The sequence below is a fragment of the Alligator sinensis genome, unplaced genomic scaffold (assembly GCF_000455745.1).
Source record: "Alligator sinensis unplaced genomic scaffold, ASM45574v1 scaffold1229_1, whole genome shotgun sequence".
NCBI classification, from domain to species: domain Eukaryota; kingdom Metazoa; phylum Chordata; order Crocodylia; family Alligatoridae; genus Alligator; species Alligator sinensis.
This window is the reverse complement of record NW_005842843.1, coordinates 339,761-352,414: the sequence shown is the minus strand read 5'-3', so window position 1 is coordinate 352,414 and position 12,654 is coordinate 339,761. Positions and strand designations below refer to the sequence as shown.

General features: G+C 45.5%; 1 long non-coding RNA gene across 1 annotated transcript; it reads right to left on the bottom strand.

The window, feature by feature from the left end:
* Positions 1-2,910: 2,910 nt before the first annotated feature.
* Positions 2,911-12,497, bottom strand: LOC112547974. Its single transcript, XR_003091772.1, has 3 exons — positions 11,936-12,497; positions 10,375-10,526; positions 2,911-3,146 (listed from the first exon to the last, which is right to left on the bottom strand). It is a non-coding gene; the product is annotated as an uncharacterized LOC112547974 (long non-coding RNA).
* Between the last annotated feature and the right edge of the window lie 157 nt (positions 12,498-12,654).

Here is a 12,654-nt window from a genome sequence, read left to right as displayed (position 1 = left end):
AGATGTGTTGGCAGGTTTTGCATTTCTTGTCATGGCATGGTCTGGATCCTTTTGGTGTGTTCTGGGCTTGAGGAAGTTTGCTTCTGGTGATGAGGTTGGCGAGGTTCGGTGCTTGTTTGAAGGCTAGGATGGGTGGCTCTGGGAAGATCTTTTTAAGAATAGGGTCTCTTTCTAGTACGGGTTGCAACTGTTTGAGGATTTTCCGTACAGGTTCAAGGGCGGGGTGATATGTCATAACCAGCGGTGTGCGATTTGTGTGTGGGGGGGGTTCTGTACTGCAGCAGTTCTTCACGTGGTATCCGGGTGGTTCTTTCAAACGTGCGATCTATCTCTCTGGAGGAGTGTCCTTGTTGGGTGAAAGCCTTTTTAAGATTGGTGAGGTGGCAATCCCGGGTGTTCTCTTCAGTGCAAATGCAGTGGTATCTGAGGGCTTGGCTGTCCATCACAGCTTTTTTAGTGTGTTTTGGGTGATTGCTGGTTCTGTGCAGATATGTATGTTGGTCTGTGGGTTTCTTGTATAACATGGTCTGTATTTTATCATTCTGGATACTGATCATCATGTCTAAAAAGAAGATGCTGGTCCTGGAGTATTCTAGAGCAAGTTGGATGCATGGATGGTGATTGTTGAATTTCTGATGTAACTCAATCAGAGATTGCAGGTTTTCAGTCCAAATTATGAAGATGTCATTGATATATCTTAAGTATAGCAAGGGTTTGATGGTGCAGTTCTTGAGGAAGTCTTCTTCCAGGTGGCTCATAAAAAGGTTGGCATACTGTGGGGCCATTTTAGTGCCCATAGCTGTTCCCATCATCTGGAGGAAGTGTTGATTATTAAAAGTGAAATTGTTGTGTGTGAGGATGAAGTGTATAAAGTCAGTAATATCTTTGGGTCTGTAATCTGAGTTGTAATCTTGTTCCTGTAGATATGTAAGGCAGGCATGGATGCCATCCTGGTGTGGGATGTTGGTGTATAGGCTGGTAACGTCCATGGTGGCTAGGAGTGTGTTGCTGGGAAGGTGGTCTATGTTTTTAAGTTTCCACAGAAAGTCTGTAGTGTCTTGTACAAAACTTGCTCTGTGGGTGACGAGCGGTTTTAGGATTGATTCAACGAAACCTGATATTTCCTCAGTTAGGGTCCCATGGTTGGATATGATAGGTCTGCCAGGGTTCCCTTGTTTGTGGATTTTAGGGAGCATGTAAAAAGTCCCCGGGTTAGGTATTGGGGGGATGAAGGTCTGTAGTTTTTCTTGTAATCTTGATGGAAATGATTTGATGGTATTGTTGATTTTGGTGAAAAGGGGAGTAGGATCTTCTTGTACATCTTTGTAGTAGGTGGTAAAGTCTGTATTTCCAACCATGGGACCCTAACTGAGGAAATATCAGGTTTCGTTGAATCAATCCTAAAACCGCTCGTCACCCACAGAGCAAGTTTTGTACAAGACACTACAGACTTTACCACCTACTATGAAACTATGAAGAGGTCATTCTTAACAGGCTGGCCAATGGCAACATCCTGAGGGATAGCCAGCATGGACTTGTTGCGGGTAGGTCTTGACCAATCTAATTTCCTTCTACGACCAGGTGACCTATCACCTGGACAAAGGAGAAGAGATTGATGTTGTATATCTTGACTTTAAAAAAAGCCTTCGATCTGGTATCCCATGATCACCTCTTAGTAAAACTGGCTAACTGTGGCTTTGGCCACACCATGATCCGCTGGCTGGGGAATTGGCTCCGTGGTCAGACCCAGAGGGTGGTGGCTGATGGAAGTCAATTGTCGTGGTGCCCTATGACCAGTGGGGTCCCCAGGGCTCTGTCCTTGGGCCTATACTATTTAACATCTTAAAAAATGATGTGGATGTTGGTATCAGAAGCGGACTGGCCAAGTTTGCTGATGACACTAAACTCTGGGGTAAAGCGTCCACACTTGAAGACAGGAGGGTGATCCAGGCTGACCTTGACAGGCTCAGGAAATGGGCAGACGAGAACCTGATGGTGTTTAACACTGAAAAAGCAAGGTTCTCCACCACGGGAAGAAAAACCTGCAGCATCCTTATAGGCTCGGCAGTGCTACACTGGCTAGCACTACGGATGAAAGGGACTTGGGGGTCATGATTGACCACAAGATGAACATGAGCCTGCAATGTGATGCTGCTGCTAGTAAAGCAAGCAAAACACTTGCTTGTATCCACAGAAGCTTCTCAAGTAAATCCCAGGATGTCATCCTCCTGTTGCACTCGGCCTTGGTGAGGCCGCAGCTGGAGTACTGCGTCCAGTTTTGGGCTCCACAATTCAAAAAGGATGTGGAGAAGCTTGAGAGGGTGCAGAGGAGAGCCACACGCATGATTAGAGGTCAGGAAAACAGACCTTATGAAGAGAGTCTGAGAGCCATGGGATTCTTCAGCCTGGAAAAGCACAGGCTCAGGGGTGATCTGGCGGCCACATACAAGTTCATCAAGGGTGCTTACCAGGATCTGGGGGAACGTCTGTTCACCAGAGCGCCCCAAGGGATGACAAGGTCAAAAGGTCATAAACTCCTCCATGACCATTTCATGCTGGACATAAGGAAGAACTTCTTTACTGTCTGAGCCCCCAAGGTTTAGAACAGATTGCCACCAGAGGTAGTTCAAGTACCTACTCTGAATGCCTTCAAAAGTAATCTGGATATTTATCTTGCTGGGATCCTATGTTCCCTGCTGACTTCCTGCCCCTGGGGCAGGGGGCTGGACTAGATGATCTTCCGAGGTCCCTTTCAGCCCTACTGTCTATGAATCTATGAATCCCTTGACTTGGCATGTTACAGTTAAGAACAGGATTCAAACCTAGTGCAATTAAGGATTGACATGACACCTTGTTCAATGAATGGCAGAAGGGCTTTAATAAATACACCGTAAATGAGTTTTAAAACAAGACTCCTTCCAAATATTCAAATAAATGAGCTATCAATAAAGTCCAATGTATTTTAGCTGCAATAGTGCCTCTGACTGATACAAGTGGGAAGCGGTTTCAATCTCTACAGCCTTCAGGGTTGTGGATCCGTTGCTGAGGGTTATTAGCTGGATGCAGGTTACAATATTGCTGTTATTTCACTCTCTGAGAACACATTTCCAGCAGCTCCTTTTCTTATACTCTTAGTTGTATAAAGTCTGCACAAAGCAGATAAGAAGAGGTCATCATATTTTGGTTAGGTCATAACTGTTAGCCGCTTGGATCCTGTTTTGGGTTATCCAGTTGTGAAACTTGCTTTTGCAAGCTCTTGATCGGACCGGAGGTTACAATTTAATCAACTGGGATGGGGCTTGATTGAATGGGACGCCTTGGGACATCAACCATAAGACACTGTTTTAGGGAGTTGTTTTAATACTATGGCAGAACCCAAAATATTCTGAACTGGTAATAGTCTATGGAAACATCACAAAACCCCAGACACTGAATGCCGATTCTGCGAAATATGACTTAAACAGGGAAGGATGTATCAATAAGGAAGATGCAGTCATATTATATAGGGAGGTTATTTATGAATGGTTTGGCATAGTAAAACATCAGGTATACTTACAACTAGCATGGGAGACTAAATTAGCTAGGACTGCTTCATTTCGAATGGCCCCAGTCACGATCCTACATTTTTGTGCAAGATGAAACTCTTATTGTAATTTAGTCATTTAAATTTTCATATGTACTTTCATGGCCAGCAAGCTAAGCTTTTGACATGGTCTCCCACAACATTCTCATAAACAAACTAAGGAAGTGCAAGTTGGATAAATGGACTGTAAGGTGGGTAGAAAACTGGCTGGATCATCAGGCTCAAAGGGTATTAATCAATGGTTCAATGTCCAGTTGGCAGCCGGTATCAAGTGGAGTGCCCTAGGGTTGGTCCTGGGGCCAGTTTTGTTCAATATCTTCATCAATGATTTGGAAATTGGGATGGAGTACACCCCCAGCAAGTTTAAGGATGACACCAAGCTGGGGGGATTAGTAGATATGCTGGAGGGTACAGCTAGGATTCAGAGAAACCTAGAGAAATTGGAGGATTGGACCAAAAGAAGTCTCATGACCCCCAGGTCCTTTTCTACAAAGCTGCTGCTTAACCAGTTGGTCCCTAGCCTCTACTGGTTCATGGGATTGTTCTGTCTCAAGTGCAGGACTTTGCACTTGTCCTAGGCAAAGGAGACCAGAGGACCATCCATTTCTGGGCTCCTTTGACCTATCTACACCTTTTTCCAGGGTCCTAATTTTACTCCTAGGCCTCTGATCCTCTCTGCCCTGTTCCCAGGCTCTGGCTCTACTCCTGGGCCTGCTGGAACCTTCTCCACCCCGGCCCAGTACTGCTTACTGCAACTCAGCTGTTCCCTAGGAGCTGTTTTCTCTGTGTCTCTCAGAGCTAGACTGCCTGACCAGCTCAGGCCCTGAGTTTATATGCTGATAGCCCAGCTCCTTGCTCCTGACTCCTGATCAACACCTGAGCCATTGTTACAGCCTCATCTCCTCTTAAAGTGACAGGTAAGCACCCTGTCACACCTTTCAAAAGGGAACATTCTCAAAAGGGCAGCAGCTGGTATATCCACCTCTTGTGTGTGAACGATCTGAGAATGATTCAAATGCAGCAAAACTGCTCCTACCTTAACCTTGGATGAAGGAGTGTTAGAGTTTGCAAGAGGCAAGGGTTTGTTAGTGTGATATCTTTTATTGGACCAACTGTGTAGTTGGGATAAAGACAAGCTTTTGAATACAAAACATTCTTCCTCGGGTCTCAACAGAAAGTTTGAACACTTTTGCTACATTTGAATAGTTGTCAGCTCTTTCACATACAAGAATTAAAAATACCAGCTGCTGCTTTTGTGAAATGCTCTACCTTGCCTTCTCCTTTACATTTGTTATAGTGGGTACAGATTAGGGTTGTGCATTGAAATATTTGTAGGGTGGAGTTGCTAACAGGCTGAGTGAATCAAAATCACTGACTTTAAATGGTGGTTACAATAACTTTAAACAAGAGTGAAGATTGTTGTGTCCCTCCCTCCCATGGCTCTCAACATTTTCAGTCTTAAGGCACCTCTCAATAGAATCAAGGCACCCCTCAGAAAATGCCAGCTCTTCATTTTCACTGGTTTTTTGACTATCTAAAAATTCTGCTCCAAGGAACTCAGAAGATTGCAACAGGTTAGTCAGAATGTTTTTAACACTATGGATTTCTATTTTAAATCTCTGGGTCTATCTTGTGAAACATGTTTGTACACCTAACAGTACTAACACTGTGTGGCACCCTTGAAATCCCAGGGTTGAGAGTCACTGCTTTACTCCTTCTCCCATCAGACTCTGCCCTACCAGTTTCCAGCACCCCCTTTCTAGTGGCATACTGACAGCGGGGGGCACCGGCTGGAGAGGCTGCAGCACCTCCCGCGTTTGGTGTGTGGTCCATGCACCTGCTCAGTGGGTTGTAGTTTTCTTCACCTGTTCCAGACGGCAATTCCAGGTGCCACCCCTCCCCCTGCATACGGTGCGCCGCAATGTTAATTACCCTGGGGAAGTGCCATGGGACGGGAGTGGGGGCTCCACACCCTGCTCGGATCATTCCCAGGGGTGCAGGGGGGCTGCAAATGTAGACATTGGACCCTGGGTGCTGGAGACCCACTATCCTTTCTCATTTCAACAAGCCCTTAGTGCATAAAAGTGCCCATTGCTGTCCTTTGCTGCTGCTGATGCATATTATAGGCATCAGCTTAATGGAGGGGCACGCATCTTTACTATTGACTTTACTTACATTACTAAACTATGTCAGCTTAGTACAGCTATCTAGCCCAGCTGTTAGCAGAGCCCTCTGGTGGAGATGCTGACAGAATGTATTGTTTCTGCTGGCAGGGTTATTTCACCTCTGATCTTTAGCCCATGAAAGTCTGTGATTATATATATGTATATACATACATACACCCCCCCCCACATATATGCATATGCATATATATGGTATGTTTATATTATACATACACCCTCTATATAGCTATGTATAGGGGATACATATAACACACACACACACACACACACACATACATGTTGGTTAGTCTATAAGGTGCAAATGTATCCTGCCTTATTCAGTCTCCTCAGACTACATGAGTTGAAGTAGCAGATGCTTTCTTTTCTCAGCATAACTGTGTTGAGAATAGGGGCTTAGCTGGTTTGTCAGTTAGTGGCACAATCCTTTGATGCCCCTAACTCAGCGATTCTCATCCAAGTGCCGTCACATCCTGAGGTGCCTTGAGATCCTTTCAAGGGTGCCACACAATATTAGCACTGTTAGGTGTGCAAACATGATTCACAAGATAAGCACAGAGTTTTCAAATAGGGATCCATAGTGTTAAAAACATTCTGACCTGCTGTGGCCTTCCTGAATTCTTTGCAACAAGAGAATAATTTGATTATTTTTTCATAATCAAAAAATTAGAACTAAGAGCTTGCATTTTCCAAGGGGTGCCTCAAGCCTAAGAAAGGTGAGAACCACTGCCCTAGCTATTTTACCTGTGCTGTCAAAACTTTCTAGATTTGACATATGCATTTGGAACTGCACGCCATGTAATTTGTACATACATTTTCAGGCCCTACCTTCTCTAGTCACCTTGTGCAGTGAAAACTCCATAGTCTGGAACACCCAATCGCTCCCCAACCTCCCAACCTGCCCCCACTCCTCCAACCTCTCTGCCTTCTCTACATGTAGGGTTGGGCATGTACCTTAACTTTTTATTTCCTGGTTTTCAGATTGTGGTTCCCATATAGCAGACATGGAAGAGGCTCATTCTAAAGAAACAAGACCCCCCCCCCCCATGTTCTAACTCATCTTGGGGCAGTGGCTCTGGCACAAGTTTTGTCCCTGGAACTGGTTGAGCTAGGGCCCTGCCTCCTGCTTCTAATTGCTGTGACTCTCCAAGACACAAAAGTGATGGGAGGCTCCAGGCCCTGTCTGTACCAAACCAAAAAAAAAAGGTAAAACAAATCAAGTAGCAAGCAAACAAAAGACACTGTGGTGGAACAATTATTATTGTTTGGTTCTATATTTAGCTCTCCCTGGCCCTGTGGGAGTATGGGGTAACTGAAACTGGGGGCACTATCACTTGTATGCTGTTTGCCCTGGAACTAAGTGTTCTCCAGTGGAGGTAGAACATTAATTACACCTCTACAAAATAACTGATGGGACAGGAGGGAGTCTGGTGATAGAGCTTGTTTACAGACTCCATCAATGCCTGGCAGTTCAGGACATCTGATATGGAATACTGCATATCCTGCTCCAAGTGGATGTTCCAGACAGCCTTATCCAGAGCCTCCTTTGCTAACTCAAGAGCTCCCTACAGCCTTCACTATTGACAGCTGTAATTTTCTATATCAGTTTCCAGGCTACCACCTGTGCCTGCTTCATGCTTGTTCCACTGCCCCTATACAGTGTTTGTGATATATTTAATCCTCTTCCTCCATTTCTCTGTGGCCTCAATGTACCTTTCTCTGGAGTCCTCTAGCTCCCACAGCATCTCCACCTTGCTTCTCAATTGCCTGATGCCATCCACCCCACCCCCAAAGAAAATCTTGTCATGAGGCACTTTAAGAACAGTTCTTAGAAAAATGTACCTCCAAACTAATACTATGCTTAGATTTAGATGTTATTTTAATTGTCTGAACCGAACACTTGGATTCCCTCTTTGATTTCCATGGCAACTTCAACAATTACCACCAACTCTTCCATCAATTTTTCCCTGGAATACTTTTACGTAAACTTAAAATTTCCAGATCAACATCAAGAATAGCACCCTACAAACAGACATACAATATCCTCCACCCTCAAACTACTACAAGTACCTCTACAAAACCAGCAACCATCTCAAACACATCGTGATAATTTAATCTATAGTCAGATTTTCAGATATCACTGCATTGTTCACCAATCTAAAAACTGCCTGTATCCAGTAAGATCAGTCTATCAGGGAAAAGGACTGCATCTTTGAATGAGTCACCTGAAAACTCTATTTAAACCTACTTTGATCCAAAAAAATTAACTCTGCACTGATTGTACACCCCTTGCTGTCACATACCATCCCACAGTGGAATCTGTAAGAAAGATGATTAAACAATTAAAGCTTATATTTGAAGATCATACCTTGAAATATTTTTCTCAACTTGCCCTTCCCTTTCTGAACTTTAAACAATCCTCCAACTTCACCAAACTCAACACTAGAAACAAAAGTTCCCGACCTTGACAAAATAACACATGGAAAACTTGCATCTCCATTTCCCCAACCAACTCCACAACAAAACCATTAGAATCCATGGATCCTACATATGCTAACAAGTGATATGCTAAATCAAGTCCACCAAATGCCCTCAAGTAAACTACATGGGTGAAACCAAACTACCAGTATGCCCCAGAATTAACTTACACAAAAATGATGAAGAACAGAAACATTATCTCCAGTAGGAGCACATCTCTCTCAAAACTATCAACTCATCTCTCACCTCACAGTCCTCACCCTCAAAAGAAAACCACACAGTATTTTCAGAAGACATGCCTAGAAACAAAAATGAATGACATACAAAAAGCCATAAACTAACCAAGACATTAATTTTATAACTATATGTAACTCACACCTCCCTCTGCTAACTTATCTTTGCTTCACAGATCATATCAACCCACTTGCCTTTCAAGTAGTCTGATTCATGAACATAATTAGATGAAATGCAAATGATTCTTCTCATTTGTACTGAGCTTCTTTCTCAGACTCACTGAAAATCCCTTGAAGTTTGAAAGCTTGTCTCCTTTTGTAAGCCAAGGAAGCCATCCTAAGTTTTTGTTGAGAAGAGCAGCATATCAAGCCAGTATTCATGCTGCTTTGTTCTAGGTTTGATGTAGGAGCACTTCATTTGCCATCTAGTCTGTCTGGCCTTGCAAAGTAAAGGTGATACTATATTAGGGATTGTGAGCCTTTCCTCTTTGACACAGTCTACCTGGTGCATCATGCTCAATGAGTATGCTGAGAGTAGAAAAGAGGCAGCCAGCTGCTGTTAGAGCAAGCACATATTAATTAGAAGCTAAACACCAACTCACAATTAAATTCATAATAGCCAGCATGCTTAGCTGGAGATGCCTAAAATAGTCAATACAAAACATTGAGGACAAGGTGTTTTGTAATCCCCAACCCTTTTGAGGCTGTAAGCACTTAATTGTGAGTTGCAGGAAGATGCCCACCTCCACTTGAAATTCACAGCCCTGTACTACCTGGTGGAGTTAAGCCAGAGGTGGACAGAAATTTGGGCTGGAGGGTCACTTAAGAAGTTTCTGTGAGCTGTTGCAAGGGGTGTTGGGGGAGGGGGAGGGAGTACTGATCTGATCCAGTTGAGCAGTGAGGGAGGAGGACCAAATGATCCCATCTGGCCTCTGCCCATCTGCTCCAGACAGAGTGGGCAGGTACGGTCCCCATGGAGACTGGCCTGGGAATCACCATGTGGCAGGGTGTGCTTAACCAGATGGATGGGACGGGGCCAAGGGCAGATGGGGAACAGCGTGTGGGAGCTGGATGGGTGGGCAGAGCCAAGATCCAGGGGTGTTGACAGCATAGGGTCAGGGCCTAGGACAGAGCTGTGATCTGTTGCCCTCAGGTTCCTGCAACGGGTACAGGTTCTGCAGGCAGAGATGTGCAGGGAGAAGATTGTGGCTCTGCCCCGGGCCCTAGCACCACACTGTCACTGCCCTGCAATCCTGATCCTGGCCCCAGCCCCAGCCCCCACTCACATGTCCTGCTTTCAGCTGTGGCCCCATCCCATTCACCTGGCCGAGCATGCCCTGCCTGCAGAGGTCCCAGGCTGGTCTCTATGGAGACCCCACCCACCTGCTAGCTTCATCTGGCACCCCCAGTGCCAGACAGATTTGAGGTGTCTGGGCAGTAGGGCCATGTCTGATGACGGTAGCAGTGGGGCATACACCTTCTCTCTGGTGGCAGCAGTAGGGGCTTCCAGGAAGCAGAGTCTGGCTACTGCACCACCCCATCCTATGGCCCCACAGATTACAGCTCCCGGTGCGCCCATGACGTGTGTGGGAATGGAGCGGGTTGCACCAGGTGGCACCTCTGTGCCCATGGACACCGGGACTGGCCACATGTGCCATGGCCTGGACTGCCCTCTGCAGCTGGGCTGGGTGGGGTGAAGGGACCTGCCGTGGGCCGGACAGAATCCCTTGGTGAGCTGGATCCAGCCTGTGGGCCATATTTTACTCACCCCTAAGTTAAGACATCTCTAATAAAAACACAGGATGGAGTCACTCCTTTCTTTTAAAAGATAGTGCAAACAGGAGGCGATCCCCTTTTAAACAATAGGGAGTATTACTGAAACAAGATCATTGTCCATTACTTCTTGGATGAACAGAGTGCTTGATTGGTGTATTTCCCCCTTGATGCTCTGACATCTCAGTTTCAGGCTAGAGGTGTTGAGAACCCCTGGCAAATGCACTCCAGTGAAGTAAATAGATTCCATCTTGTTTCACTGCAACCTCTGTCCAGAAGCTAATAGGATCAGCAAGACATTTAAAGCAGAAACAGTTAATCCAGTTACATTTATTGCTGAATTTATGCTGTTTTTTGGTGTGAAAAATCATGAAAACTTGCATCTTTACAACACTGTCATTCTTAATAAATTATAATGTTGTATCAAACTATTTGTGTACCTCTCTTAGAGGTTAATTTTAGATTAATATTTCTATTTGATTTAACTAACACAAATGCAATCTCAGACAATAGAGACAATCTAACATTGGTGTAGGAACAGAATCCGAGTTTGAAAAGTGAGCTAAAGTAACTGGCCACAAATACTTGTCGTCTCAAATCTCTCTATGCTCTTAATCTTTCAGTTGTTTTAAATCCTGTAAGCCCTGAATTCTTAATGCTTTAAGGGGGATCATACCTAGTTGAAACAGCAGTGAGAGAGTATGCCTGCAGTCTTATGAATGAGCACAACAGATATCCCCACAAAATAGTTTTGGAAATAAATTATAAAACACGCAGATTAAGTTGGCAATGAAGTCTTTGTTGAGCTAGGACCATTTGCCCTTCCCCTTCTGCTGTGCAGCTATAGAGTGTAATCTCTCAAATGAACTTGAAGGCAAGGCAGTGTAGGGTAGCACCTTAGAGGCTAAGTAGTGAATTTCATCAACTAATCCAGTACAATCCAAGCTAAAAATAGAACTCAGGAGAGAGAGCCTAAAAGCACCCTAAGGATCAGGGCCTACATGCACTGCTGCAATCAGTTTCAGCCATCCAATGAAATGAGTTCCTTGTTTAATGATGAATATTATATAGCTGCAAATTGCTAGCATGCTACATCTACTTCATTTTGGGGGTGTCTTTTAGTGTGTTAGTGGTACACCTCTTGATTGAAAGTTCTGAGCTGGCGGTGCACCAAAACCTTCACAAGTCTATGAGAAGGCAGCCCATTCATGGTATAAAAATTACTGAAAAAATAAAGGTCAGGTACAAATACTAGTAGGAGCACATTTCTCACAAACCAACCACTCCCTTTCTAACCTCAGATCCTGGTACTGAAGGGGAATCTACCAAACACCTTTAAAAGGCAAATTTGGGAGCAAAAATTTGTGAACTGGCTGGCCACTAAGGACTGAACACTGGTTTTGACTTTATGGTGTGCTATACCCTGAAACTCTTCCTTCATATTATAGGTAATAACAACCCTCCTCTCTTTTGGTAGGTCTTGATCTCTCATCAATCAAGTTTCTTTTCTTCTGCTAATTGTCCCTTATGCCTGAGAATTTCTCCCCTCTAATCTCATCTGTTTACCCACTGGTTTTAATTAGTGCTGGGACCACTTCTTTCCTCAGGCCTGATGAAGAATGCCTTGCATTCAAAAGCATGCAGCTGGTGCAAAGCCAGGTCCCACCCACACAAATCCGTGCAGCTACCTTGTGCCTGCAACAGGTAAAAGATTGGCAACATCATTGCAAGACAGCAGTTAGGTCTAGGATTTGTTGTTGGTACTTTACGTGAAAAATCAGTTAGAGACAGAGCAGTGGCACAGCTCCTGCACAAGAGTAGTTTTAATGATTTGGAGCCTGCTTTTCCTCACGGTGTGCAGGTCTCTTTCAGCGCTCCTTGGCTATAACCCCAGCTCCGTGAGGAGGGAATGGGGCAGCCTGTTGTCCACAAATCAGAGCCCAGGAGACTCTTTCCATGCGGCTCCCTGCCTGGCCCGCTGCACGGCGCTGCCCGGGGGAGGCTGACAAGGAAGCGGCCCCTCCTCAGGAGCCCTCACCCCAGCCGCTGCGCCTCAGGTTGCCCCCGGATGAGAGGAGGCAGGACACAGAGCTAAAGTCGGCCCACTCAAGTCCCAGGAGAGCTTCCCACCCTGTCCCGTAGGAGCGCCGCGCTCGCTGCAGCCGCCCGCCCCCATCCTGTCAGGACCCGGCCCATGTGCGGTCAAGTCCAAATATAGCCCTCCCCGCATTGCGTAACTGCTGGGGCCACTGAGCGACACCTCTTGTGGCCAATCAGAAGAGCAAGTGCAACCCCGGACCCGCCCCCGCGGCTCGCACCCTTACGTAACCCCGGCGAACCCCAGGCGGCCCCCGGTCTTGTGACTGTGCGCGGCTGGGCCGGGACCAGGCCGGTCACGCGGCGGTGG